This window comes from Palaemon carinicauda, chromosome 37 (genome assembly GCF_036898095.1).
Source record: "Palaemon carinicauda isolate YSFRI2023 chromosome 37, ASM3689809v2, whole genome shotgun sequence".
NCBI classification, from domain to species: domain Eukaryota; kingdom Metazoa; phylum Arthropoda; class Malacostraca; order Decapoda; family Palaemonidae; genus Palaemon; species Palaemon carinicauda.
In genome coordinates this window covers 40459891-40473858 of record NC_090761.1, presented here as the reverse complement: position 1 = coordinate 40473858, position 13968 = coordinate 40459891, and the positions used below count along the sequence as shown (strand labels likewise).

The 13968-nt window shown below is 36.8% G+C and overlaps 1 long non-coding RNA gene across 3 annotated transcripts in view; it reads right to left on the bottom strand.

The window, feature by feature from the left end:
- The window catches only part of LOC137629592 (uncharacterized), a 68458-nt gene extending 60568 nt beyond the window's left edge, over nucleotides 1-7890 (bottom strand). The window contains exon 1 of one of the 3 annotated variants that reach the window (XR_011041544.1): nucleotides 7848-7890. This is a non-coding gene — a long non-coding RNA (uncharacterized lncRNA). The other 2 variants (XR_011041545.1, XR_011041542.1) reach the window with 2 other exon arrangements.
- Between the last annotated feature and the right edge of the window lie 6078 nt (nucleotides 7891-13968).

Below are 13968 nucleotides of genomic sequence, written 5' to 3'. Positions count from 1 at the left end.
ATACGGTGGGGGGGGGGGGGAGACTATCCTATGCTCATTTTCCCGGGGGGAATTTCAGTCAGGGGGGTAAAAACTTCCTGCTTCACTGGGCCCAGCCAGAACGTGTGGTCGTTCAGGTAGGACCTGTAGACTGTATATATTTGCGACCTATTAATCATTTCAGAATGGGTCCCTAGAGATTGCAAAAGCAGAAAGATGAGAAAGAGAAGTCGATGGACTGGCGAACTAAGAAAGTCTGCGGGTGTGGACTGGCACAGAAAGACCATAAACAGACGAAAGTGGAAGGACAAGTCTGAGGCCTTTGTTCTGTAGTGGACTAGTAACGGCTTATGATGAACCATTCAGACCCGATGTTTCTCATTATTTTCTCGGAAATATGTTTAAGGTTATTAGTCCGATAGTTACAGCAGTAACAAAATGTTTAAAACAGCCCGCCGTAGTTCATAATTTAGTGTTCTACTATGCATTTCAGCCGCCAGGACCCATTGTTAATTGCTAATATCTTCGATACAATCAATCACACCACCATGATATACTAGAATTTGCTATTTCACACCTCTCTCTAACTGTTGATGCTATAGAGCATTGACAAAAGTATTTAATTATGACGTTTACTCTCGACTTTCATTGCGTCATAGCAGACACCGGTCGCACCAGTGAAGGGATTTGAACAGGCGAGGTTGTGACGTCATCGAAAAGTACCTTCTCTTCTCCACTCCACACTCCTTCCTTCTACCCACACTCTCTCTCTCTCTCTCTCTCTCTCTCTCTCTCTCTCTCTCTCTCTCTCTCTCTCTCTCTCATTTATTTCATATTAATTTGGTAATAGTTTAAACATAGGAATGCTGGGTGCAATAATAAATCGATGGTTAATGGACATGACACTTTCTGATCGGTTGGCAGTACAGTATTTAAGCAAGATACTATAGATGTTTACTGGCTTGCGATCCCAGGAAGTGGGTTGTTGCTAGGTACAGAAGGTATGCTATATTCTTGTTGCCCATGGCCAATTAGCTCGACATGCCCAAATGGGCACAAACGTGTGATGGCACTATTGACTTTTTTAATATGTTCAACCAAGAGAGGAAAGCTGGCGCGCTAAAATCAAGTCTCTAACAAATAATTATTACGCAAAACTGTAATAGCCTTGTGAAACAAATTTCACAACAATGATAAATTTTTGGTTAAATAGTTATATGACGACTAGTACGAAACAAATGTGTGTCGGTAATCGGTTTTACCATAATCCCCTCTACAATTCTGTCTTTGCACAGGCTGTATGTACGTTTGGCCCAAATTTGTCCTTTGACAATATCTATGACGTTGTAGAACCAGTCATTGTCACTTAATGATGAGGAAGCGTTATTCCTTGACAGAAATGACCATTGTAATAATGTAATTACAAAGACTTTTGTGTATACCCATTATTTCCATAAGTAATAGTAATTTTCGAATCTTACCGACACCTATTAGTTGAATAATGCCCATTGCCCAATCTTTCTAACTATTCGAACAATTTAACAGATACAGATAAAACGACCATAGACATTATATTTACAATATAATATCAAATAAAATTTTGAACGACTTGGGCTACACAAATGAACAAGACAAATGAACAAGGTTAAACATGACCATCTCCTCCTACACCAATTGACGCAAAGGATCTCGGTTAGATCATAATTAATCCCGAGTTAGATTTCGCCAGTCTTCCCCACTCATCATCATCTACTTCACGCTTCAAAATCCTCAACCTTGTAGGCCTGGGTCTTTCAGCTCTTCTAGCCCCTTGTGGAGTCCAGTTGAATGTTTGGTGAACTAACCTCTCTTGAGTGCGAAGACCATGCCCAAATCATCTCCATCTACGCTTTCACCTTTATCTCATCCACATATGGCACTTGAGTAATCTCTTTTAGTTTCCTTTCTAACTCTGTCTTGCCATTTAACTCCCAATATTCTTCTTTGGGCTTTGTTCTCAAATCTACTATATCTGTAGGATAGTTTCCTTGTCATACCGCGACAACTCATAATTAGCATATATACTCAACCCAGTAAACTTCAAGTCCGGGTAACTCCTGTATCATCATAAATTACGGTGGCATGTTGCGAACATTGTGTAAAAACTCCGAAAAACGATGCCGAATCGGGTTTGAAATGGATAATGGTTCCCGTAAAAGAAAGGAAAAAAATTGCTGTAGCAAAACCTTGGAATTTACTTCTCGATTTATTACTACATTTAATAAAACAAGTTGTTACTTTTTTCGTTTCCTGATAAATAACCTATTAAAAACATTAAAAACATTAAAAACTGCAATTAAACTACTGTATCGGTGGCCTAACTTAAAGAGAAGTTCTCTTAAACTAGACAATGAAGTTTTATGAAATCTTTAAAAATAAATTACTTTGAGAAAATGTTCATTTGGAGCAAAGTATAGATAGGCAGAATCAGAACTAAACCATGGATACATTTGAAGCTTCTTGCTAAATGCATTAAATACTATCCTTCCAGATATACTTTTTACTCTGAAATAAGTAATAGAAAATTTCATAGAGATGAAAAAAAAAAACCAGCAGCAGCAACGGAGTAATATGTCATCTGAATTTGAAGACTAACATTGAAACGAGGTAAGAAAAGCAGATTAGGAAGGTAGTAATTTAAGCAATCAAAAAAAAAAAAAAAAAAAAAAAAAAAAAAAAATTTCAGGAAACAATTTTTTTTTTTTTGGGGGGGGGGAAACTTTGACGTTATACATAAAGGACTATGAAGAACATGGAAAAAACGTTAGTCAAAGTTCATAAAACAATTTGATTAGAATACATTAATTTACGGTGAAAATCTTTTTTTTTCTTTTTTGCACTAGCATCACCCAAACTACTAAATTCTCTACCTGGAAACTTCTCGAAAACTCCTGAACTTTTGAATTTCAAGAGAACTTTTTGAATGGCGGAAGACCCCCACATAAAACTTTCAGTTAAAGCGTTTTTGACAGTTATATGTACGGCTGTATCTCATGTTTCAATTAAATTTTACATTCCAAAGACAAGGATGTTGCCGATAAAGTTCTTTTAAATGTAGAACATGAGGTATCGACCACTAATCGAATAGCGGAAGCAGACAGGACGTCTGTCAAACTTCTGAGTGAACAATAACGATCTCTTCTCTGCTTCCATAGGAACTCTCTGGAAGCGATGTCATATTACCGGCTACGGGCAGAGCTGCCTTCACTAAACAACCAACACAGGTAATGCGGTCGTTACGAGACGTGTAACCATGTTTTCGGGCACAAACTGTTCACTTGTCAATAGGAAAATGCTCGATCGTCTGGACAGACCTTAAAAAACTTTGGAGACATTCAAATAAAATGTTAATGATAACTCTGTCCCGATATCTAGTAAAGTCGTGACCTAGCTGCATTGCTGGACTGTATTAAGAATCACTGGAAATCATCTCAGAAAGCATGCTATTGTAAAGACACATCTGGATGAAGGTTCAGTGAAGAAACTTGCGATTAATCGTGTCATTATCAGGATTGATTATTATTTGCAATATTACGACCTCACCCAAATACAACTTAAGAGGTTACAAAACTTGATACGCAAGAGGATCAAGACTTACAAATGCTTGCCAAAGTTTTATATTTCTAATATAATGAAACCGTGTCGATTGTATGACGTTAAATTTTTCATTCAACTCAAATTTGTTACGTTATTTTAATACTTCTCCTTAAATTCCATTTACACGGAAATTTGGAAGTTTTAAACAATTTATGCCTAACCTTACAAAAAGACCCAACTAGCAACTAAACTTCATACGACTTTAATTTTCCAAGAAGACCACAGACAAAAACATTATGCCAAATCTTACAAAAAGACCCAACTAACAACTAAACTTCATACGACTTTAATTTTCCAAGAAGACCACAGACAAAAACATTATGCCAAATCTTACAAAAAGACCCAACTAACAACTAAACTTCATACGACTTTAATTTTCCAAGAAGACCACAGACAAAAACATTATGCCAAATCTTACAAAAAGACCCAACTAACAACTAAACTTCATACGACTTTAATTTTCCAAGAAGACCACAGACAAAAACATTATGCCAAATCTTACAAAAAGACCCAACTAACAACTAAACTTCATACGACTTTAATTTTCCAAGAAGACCACAGACAAAAACATTATGCCAAATCTTACAAAAAGACCCAACTAACAACTAAACTTCATACGACTTTAATTTTCCAAGAAGACCACAGACAAAAACATTATGCCAAATCTTACAAAAAGACCCAACTAACAACTAACTTCACACGACTTTAATTTTCCAAGAAGACCACAGACAAAAACATTATGCCAAATCTTACAAAAAGACCCAACTAACAACTAAACTTCATACGACTTTAATTTTCCAAGAAGACCACAGACAAAAACATTATGCCAAATCTTACAAAAAGACCCAACTAACAACTAAACTTCATACGACTTTAATTTTCCAAGAAGACCACAGACAAAAACATTCTTCCACCAAAGTAGCAGGCCGAATGTAATTACTGGTAAATCTCTCTTTTAAGCATAGAATTAAGGACATTAGAAAAGCTAAAAAAAAGTTGTCGATATATTAGACAGGCTATGATAGTTGTAAAGGTCCAAATACACTGTCAATCATGATTGTATAATATCCGTGTTTGAGCAAGCATATCCTTATTGTGTGGGCATGAGGGAGTATATTTCATAAGCTCAACCATGGCCACTCGCAAAGGATATGCTTGCACAAACACATTGTACAATCATGATTGACAGTTTATTTGGACCTTGAGATAATACCTATGCTGCCTGTGTAGCTAATGGCGCTTCAACTCTCTCCAGATTACATAGGGTTGACCTACACGTAACTACTGTAGTAGTCTGCCCACATCCGTAGTGTTGGAGAATGAACGACGAGGAAAGAATGTTGACAGAGTTCGTCTTGAGTTTAGATTAAACTAAACCTGCTTAAAAATTTATGGGCATAGCAACCTCAAGTTACTTAGAGTAATGGTTAAATCCCTAGAAACCACTACGTATTCTACAAAGTAAATTGCAGGCGTCGATTACCTAGTGTTCTAACAATATAGCGAAATCATTACAGAAGTGAATAATTTGTTCCATCATCGGAAGTTATACAAAGAGGGAATGTTATTTCGTAACTCTGTTGTCAAGCGAAGTGTAAAAGAAAGTCTGAAATCTTTTTCTAACCCTAGAGTGCTACATGGGGTACAGAGGTTCCCTCCATTGAAAAATATAGTCTTACATCTCACTCCCTGTTGGTGGTATAAGCAAATAACTTTCGTGTAGTTTCCTTTCATGGACACCTGTAACTGTTGTAAGTTTGACTAAGTTTACATTGCTACTACTACCAATCGAGGTACAGTACATAGGGTACACACTGTGGTGACTCAGCTCTTCAAAATGAATCTTTTAGAAAGGCTAAATAGGCTACTGTGTATGAGAAGGAAGATTATACCGATTCAGGCTGGCTTTTATAACCAAATCAATGGTGTAGTTGATAGCATTGATCAGCAATATCGTACATGTGCACGTAAAACACGTCACTTGGCCTTTTTGTACATTTATAATTTGTTAGATATAGTTGGAGGGAACTCCCGAGTTCTCTTGAATGGTTCCTCATCAATAGTGAATGAAACTTTCAAGTTCAGAAGGTCATATCTAAAAAATCTGTACATAGATTTGATAAAACCACATGTGACAAAGCATGCTGCAACAACACATTTACCGCATCATCTCCGTGGTGCCATAAGACTAGTCTTGAAGATAGACACCACAGCAAGGAGCACCAAAACCTGAATCCTTAAGTGGAAGGTGGGACTTTTGCCCAAACCGAAAATCAAGTCAAGTGCGTACAATGTAGGAAGTTGTTTTGTTCGGAGAACCAAATGAAAATGTGGCCAAATTGTTTTAAATCATTGTTTTAAATTTTTTTTTCAGCATTTTTCTAATAAAGATGTAATTTTTTCTTGTTTGCCATTCATCTAGTTAAATAAAAAAAATATTACAAATATCATGGGGTACAGCTGTACCCCAAGGTAGCATTAATATTTGGGAAATATGAAGAAAATCAAACACGTTAAGGTACGACCGGATATTTTTTTAGTCTAAGTTCTTCCTATCAATATTAGGAGATTTAATCTACTGGAGACTAAATTGATTACAATTTAGTCGTCAAAACATTCCGGAAAATGAAATCAACACAATATCATATACTTATTTAGATCACAAAGTTTTGGAAAACTGTCACTGGGGTTCTGCAACGTTCATACTTTCTATTGTTGAAATTACTAGTAGAAAACAACCCTTAATGTTATGACAACCATAATCAATGATGCAAGTTTCCACAGCATTAGCAACAGTCATACATTCCCAGCAATATTACCTTCTTAAATCTCTGCTTCGTCAATTAATTACCACAATCAGAGGCAGTTATAAAAAGAGACGAACATTATTTATACCGAAACTACAAGTAATGTTATAGAATTCTGGATACAGTATATCCAAATTGATAAAGGCTTAAACCATCAGCTGGGAATAATTCTCAATCTACACGTGATAATGCCTCGATACTCATTTGACACCCTGATAATGATTTATCAACCACATCGTAATAACAAAAAAATAAATTTATATATATTTAAAAGGCATAATTTAAAACATTTTTCTAAAAAAAAAAAAAAAAAAAAAAAATTCATACTGCCTTACTGGAAACTCCACATACAATAAACTTACTTTACTTTGACGGCTGTTTTTCCGGTCCTATACAGCAGGGGACCCCTACTGTCTACAGGACCTCCTTTGTCATTTTATCTTGTTCGTTCAGTTTTAGTAGTAACTAAGCTACTTAGATATGCATCTATGCCCCTCGACTACACATTGCGTGTACCTTTTACAAACTTGTAAAGAAAGAAACTTCGACAGTATTGATTTTACTCTTAGTAAATAGATTTTATAAAACCCCGTTTTTTCCCAAACGTAAGTTCAATTCAGTAACAACCTATTCAATTATGTATGCTTACTTTATATTACTACCCATGGTCGAAACTAAAATATACGATGGTTATTTGTTGTTAAAAATATTCTAAACTATACATAATTGATAATGCCCAACTAACTATCAAGTAATTTTCAATAGACCTGGCTCACCGATGAATTTTCCTGATTGCTGATGATTTGCCCGTATTTCGGGAGCACTTGCCGTACCATGCTAACACTACCGAGTCTATGACTGTACTGGAGTCTTCCAATTTTCCAAACGCGAAATGAGCTCGCTACAGAATACCTAAAGCCATAACGGAAATCATTTACCTTGAGTTAGTGTTAAAAGGTTTCCTGTCTTTTTAATAGTTGTTTAGACAATTTCATTTGCAGATGCACTGTGCAAGTGTGAGATATATGCACCCAAGTACTTAAAATAGAAGGAAGTTTTCAGCTTACTTCTTTGCACGAAATCATAAAGTTTCTTAGTATTTAACAAAGCCTCTTAATCTAAAGACATTAGGATATATTTACGATTCATTATACATTCTCACCCAGATACCAAAGCAATTTCCTTTAAATAATCCGATAAGGGAGGCCATATCTGACCTCGGGTCCTAATTATTACTGTAAATCACTCGTTTTTAGCACTTCCCCACCCAAAAATAAAACCCGGTTTCCCATTGGTGTCCCCTATAATTGTTTTTATATAAGGGGATCCAATATTCATGAACGGGTGGTTTGCCCCAATAATCATGCATAGAACACAAGACAAGTCAATCTAATTTAACTTGGCTTACCGATGAATTGTCCTCACTTCGGGAGCTCTTGCCGAACGACAGTGTTTACCCTTCTGCGCCTATGACTGTAATGCGAAGTCTTCCAATTTTCTAGAATCCATAACGGCTCGCGGCTCGGGGTAGAATTCCTTTAGCCATCATGGAAATCAATCATGTTAACTTTGAATTAAAAACTTTCCTCTCTTTTCATTAACGTTTTAGGAAGCTTTATTTGCAGCAGCACTGTCCAAAATACTTAAAATAAACTGTAATTTTCAACTTATTGCTTTCCACTAATTAAATGTTAAATTGTATTTAACAAAGCCTCTTAATTCGAAGATATTGTAACACATGTACAATGCAGTGCATATTTTCAACCTGATATGCCTGTGATTTGCCTTAACCATTTATTTTAGACCTTACTTTAGCCAAAGTCAATAAGGGAGGCCATAAGAGCGTTCGAGTATTTACTGGAGAGTCCGTGCGTCCGGTGAAGGGCTGATCATTTTTTTATATATCTAAAAAATATCTAGAATCCAAAATAAAATTATAACTGCTAACGATTATCATGAATGGTCATTACGGTCTCTAAGGATATTACGTAATGATCTTAAGAAAACAACTTTGCATTAAAAAGCTTCCTTCATTTTCATTAACGTTTTAGTATGCTTCATTTGCAGAAGCGCTGCCCAAGAAAGTAATATATGCATCACAATACTTAGAACATAATGTAGTCTTTGGCTTATTTCTTGGAACTAAATTAAAGTTTCACAGTGTTTAACAGAAGCCACTTAATTCAAAGACATTGAAATACATGTATAATGCAGTTTCAGCCTTATATCTCAGTGATTTGCTTTAACCTTAGTCAATAAGGGAGGGTCTATTGCCGAGCTCTACTATTAACGGGTAGCAGGTGGGGGGGGGGGGTGCATCTAGTGAAGTGGTAATAATTTCTCGATGTATCTGAACAAATGTAGAATACAAAATAAAATAAAAACAGTTTGAGTTTATCATGAATGTCTTTGGGATCTAAAGAAAATTACGTGATGATCTTCAGTAATCAACTATAAAAATGAAACTATGTAAATCCTGATTGGTTTCCCAGTTCATGTTTAAGAACTCTTCATTGGACTAGTACAGTCATGGAAATTTTATATAATAAATGCTAGGGTCTGAGCAAGGGTAAACTTAAGATATTTTGGAAAAGAAAAGGATAAATGGCGGAACACTGTATTGTACGTGGTAACCAGATCGCATTAGGAGCTGGAGGCAGACAGGTCTCAGATTGAGATTTTCAGTTTTAACTATAATAGACAACCTACTTATCTTTTATTCATTATAATTACATACATCTCGATTATACACTGTGTACATACATAAGCTTACACACGTTTATGAAAAAAACTAGGAAAGATTTTCGTTTTCACCAAACGAAGATTAAGCATTGTCATATGACAGAAGCCTCGTGTTCATCCATATACAGTATATATATATATATATATATATATATATATATATATATATATATATATATATATATAATATATATATATATATATATAAATATACACATATATATACACACGTATTTACTTACTTTGATGGCTGCTTTTCCGGTTCCATATAGCAGGGGAACCCCACTCTCTACAGGACCTCCACTGTCGTTTAACCTTGTTCGTTCAGAGTATTTAACGTTTCATAACGCGTATTGTTCATTTACTTTTAAATCGTCATTGTTGTATGACTGTTGAAATAAGAAAGTCTTCAGTTTCCTCTTGAAAGCCTTAATGACTTCAATCATTCGAATGTTTCGTGGGAGCTTATATATATATATATATATATATATATATATATATATATATATATATATATATATATATATATATATATATATATATACACACACAATCGTGTGTGTATCGAAATATTCAGGTACCATAATCATCTTACAGGTAGCATCATAGAACAATGGTCCAATCATATTTTAATTATAATCTTCAAAACACACTCCTGTTACTCGGAACTTATACAGAAACTCCACCAAAATAAAGGAGAAATCTTAAAGCAACCAACCTACTAAAAACTCTAAGATCCCAAAACAAATACCAAAACCAGCCTTCCCAAAATCACAGAACAAACAATTAAGCAGAACCTGTTATAGCAAGAACATCCGAAAAGGAAGAACTGACATCGTTTCAAAATATAGCAGACTCACATCAACCGACCGTCTCCTCTGCCCAAAAGCACACCTTGATGAAATGAAGGAAACAACTGAACGAATGTAACGGTCTCAGAACGGAAATTGGAAATAACCTCCCAAACTCGATTCTTAAGGGAAAAACCCCTACTGAACTTGCCTTGAGGACATTGGCGACAGTGGCTGGTATGGGGAACACTCGTCAAGCACCCAACAGCCCAAGAGATACGTAAACCTGATAATTTGGATAAGTGAGTTCGCATAAATCTTAGAACCCAAAATAAAAAAAGAAAAGAAAAAAATACAAAACAGCTAAATGCTTGCTTTAAAATTAATCTAGACTACATAAACAAAACAGATTAGTAAATGGCATCATATGAATATCAATTAGACGTTCACCAGAAAGGGGTGAAAAATAATTTTGCTCAAAATAGTTTACAATGGTCAGTTAGCTACCACGGTTCCAATAATGCTGCTCAAAATAATTTTCTTAAATTCTCCACAAATTCACAGAACACCTACAAAATACTCAAAATTTCACTTAAATAGGCTTCTAATATTCTATGCCAGTTTGTGGTTTTAATTCGTTAGTTGATACTTTTATTAATTGTATGCGTAGGCAAAGAAAAAAGGACCTGTAACCTGAGAGAATGATCCAATGTCTGGCCAGTCAGAGGACCCAATAACTCTCTAGCGATTACATCTGTAATGGCCAATGTTTTATCTATATCTGCATAAAACCAAATTATTATTATTATTATTATTATTATTATTATTATTATTATTATTATTATTATTAGCTCAGCTACACCCTAGTTGGAAAAGCAGGATGCTATAAGCCCAGGGGCTCTAACAGGAAAAATAGCCCTGTGAGGGAAGGAAATAAGGAAAGAATAATCTTCAAGAGAAGTAATGAACAATTAAACTGAAATAATTCGAGAACAGTAACAATATCAAAATAGATCTTTCATATATTTAAACTAAAAAAAAAAAAAAAAAAAAAAAAAAAAAAAAAAAAAAAAAAAAAAAAACAGGAGGAAGAGAAGAGAAATAGAATAGTGTGCTTAAGTGAATGCTACCCTAAAAAAGATCACACATTTCTTTATATCAGCAGATTTAAGATAATTTGGTCTACAGACATATTTCAATTGCCAATCGTTCTGATGAAATTCTATTGAGCTTCAGCAACTACTTACAAAATATTTCCTAATACACAAGGAAGTAGAAGATATAGTCTCACATACTTCTCAAGAGAAGTAAATATCAACCTCAATGACATTTAATATCGAATTCTACCTTGGGAATGTATATCCACTGAAAATTCCCAATGTAAAATTCAATTGAGGGAGTAGAAAATCATTGAGGGGTAGGGGGTCACAAAGGGGTTTGTAGTCACTAAGGAGTAGGGGTCATTAAGGAGTAGGATTCTCTAGGGGATAAGGAGTCATTGATGGGGTAGGGGTCAGTAAAGGGTAAAAGTCTCTATGGGGTAGAGAGCCATTGAGGGGGTAGGGAATCATTGAGGGGGTAAAGGTCACCAAAGGGGTAGGAGTCTCTCGGGGTATTATTATTATTATTATTATTATTATTACTTGCTAAGCTACAACCCTAGTTGGAAAAGCAGGATGCTATAAGCCCAGGGGCCTCAACAGGGAAAATAGCCCAGTGAGGAAAGGAAACAAGGAAAAATAAAATATTTTAAGAACAGTAACGACATTAAAATGAATATTTCCTATATAAACTATAAAAACTTTAACAAAACAAGAGGAAGAGAAATTAGATAAAATAGTGTGCTAGAGTGTACTCTTAAGCAAGAGAACTCTAACCCAAGAGACAGTGGAAGACCATGGTACACAGGCTATGGCACTACCCAAGACTAGAGATCAATCGTTTGACTTTAGTGTCCTTCTCCTAGAAGAGCTGCTTACCATATCTAAAGAGTCTCTTCTACCCTTACCAAGAGGAAAGTAGCCACTGAACAATTACAGTGCCGTAGTTATCCCCTTGGGTGAAGAAGAATTGTTTGGTAATCTCAGTGTTCTCAGGTGTATGAGGACAGAGGGAAATATGTAAAGAACATGCCAGACTATTCAGTGTGTGTGTGTGTGTGTGTGTGTGTAGGCAGAAGGAAAGGGAACCGTAACCAAAGAGAAGAATCCAATGTAGTACTGTCTGGCCACTCAAAGGACTCTATAACTCTCTGGTGGTAGTATCTCAACGGGTGGCTGGTGCCCTGGCCAACCTACTTCCTATAGGGAGTCATTAAGGGTTTAGGGGTCACTAAGGGGGTAGGGGTCACTAAGGGGTAGGAGTCTCTAGGGGGTAGAGAATAATTGAGGGGAGTATGGGTCTCTAACGGGTACGATTCTCTAGGGGGTAGGATTCATTGAGGGGTAGGTGGTACTATGGGGTAAGGGGTCACTAAGGGGTAATATTTCATGCATTCTTAGCAAGCTTAGCAGATCCTGTGGTGTTCTGCAAATAAGGACAGCGTCATCAGAATACTCTAGATCGGCTAATTTTCTATTACCAATCCATCCCAACCCTTCTCCAGCATCCCCAACTGTTCTATGTATTACAAAATCAATGTGGATAAAACAACACAGGGGACAAGTCATTCCCTTGGAGTGTTCACTGTTCAATGGAAATTCATTTGATAGGACTCCATTAACATCAACTTTGCTCTTGCTATGCTCATGAACAGGCTTAATCAAATTAACATATTAAAGAGGGTCTCCCTAATAACGCAGAGATCTCCACAAAAGTGACCGGTGTACACATTAATGTCTGAATTCTCTTTCCGACCTCGGAATTAGAGCCACAGGCGAAATTACACAGAGACAATAACTCCTTCTCCTCCTCCTCTTCCTCCTACCCCCCACTCCTCCTCCTCCACCTCCCACTCCTCCTACTCCCCACTCCTCCTCCTCCACCTCCCACTCCTCCTACTCCCCCCTCCTCCACCTCCCACTCCTCCTATTCCCCCCTCCTCCTCCTCCTCCTCCACCTCCCACTCCTCCTACTCCCCCCTCCTCCTCCTCCTCCTCCACCTCCCACTCCTCCTACTCCCCCCTCCTCCTCCTCCTCCTCTCTCCCCCCCTCCTCCTCCCACTCCCACTCCTCCTCCTCTCCCCCCTCCTCCTCCTCCTCTCTCCCCCCCTCCTCCTCCTCCTACTCCTCCTCCTCCTCCTCCTCCTCCTCCTTGTCTATCCCTTACCGAAGTCCCTCTCATATGCTCTCATAGAAAGATCTTATCAATATATTTTCTTTGATCTTTAACGAAAATTTAGATTTTTCCATAATTTTCTTTCGATATTTAACGAAAATTTAGATTTTTCCATAATTTTCTGTTGATATTTAATGAAAATTTTGTTTTTTGCAATTAATTTTCTTTGGAAGCTCCTTCAGATCATATAAACTCCAGACATAGGAATCTACCGGCTTCAGATTAAAACTCGTCCTTAGAAAGTTACGTTTGTCTAAAAGATAGGTTCGGTTAGGTTCAGATCGCCACACATTCCGTTTGCAGCCTGCATAAAGAAAGGGTTTTACACTTTTGCATGATTATTTAAAGACTTCATCCTGGAGAGAGGGGAGAAGAACCCCGATGGATCAGCGGCGGAAGAGGAAGGGAAGAGAAGACTGACGGGATGAGGATGGAAGGCTTCCAGCCTGAAGACCATAAAGTTTCCAGGGGCAGATCCATGAAGTTGCTTCACGCAGTAGAAGCCTTCAACATTTTCAAATGTAATCTTAAAAACGTATTAGTACGTTTACAGAGGATTTTCTGGGCTCAAGGAGTTTTTTTCCACGAATAGTCTACGGCGGAGTGTATCCAATCCATAAGGTACATTCCGGAAAGGATTCGGTGCATAATGTTGCTGTTTTCTGTATTCCTATTTTCCTCAGATAATCCTCTCTCTCTCTCTCTCTCTCTCTCTCTCTCTCTCTCTCTCTCTCTC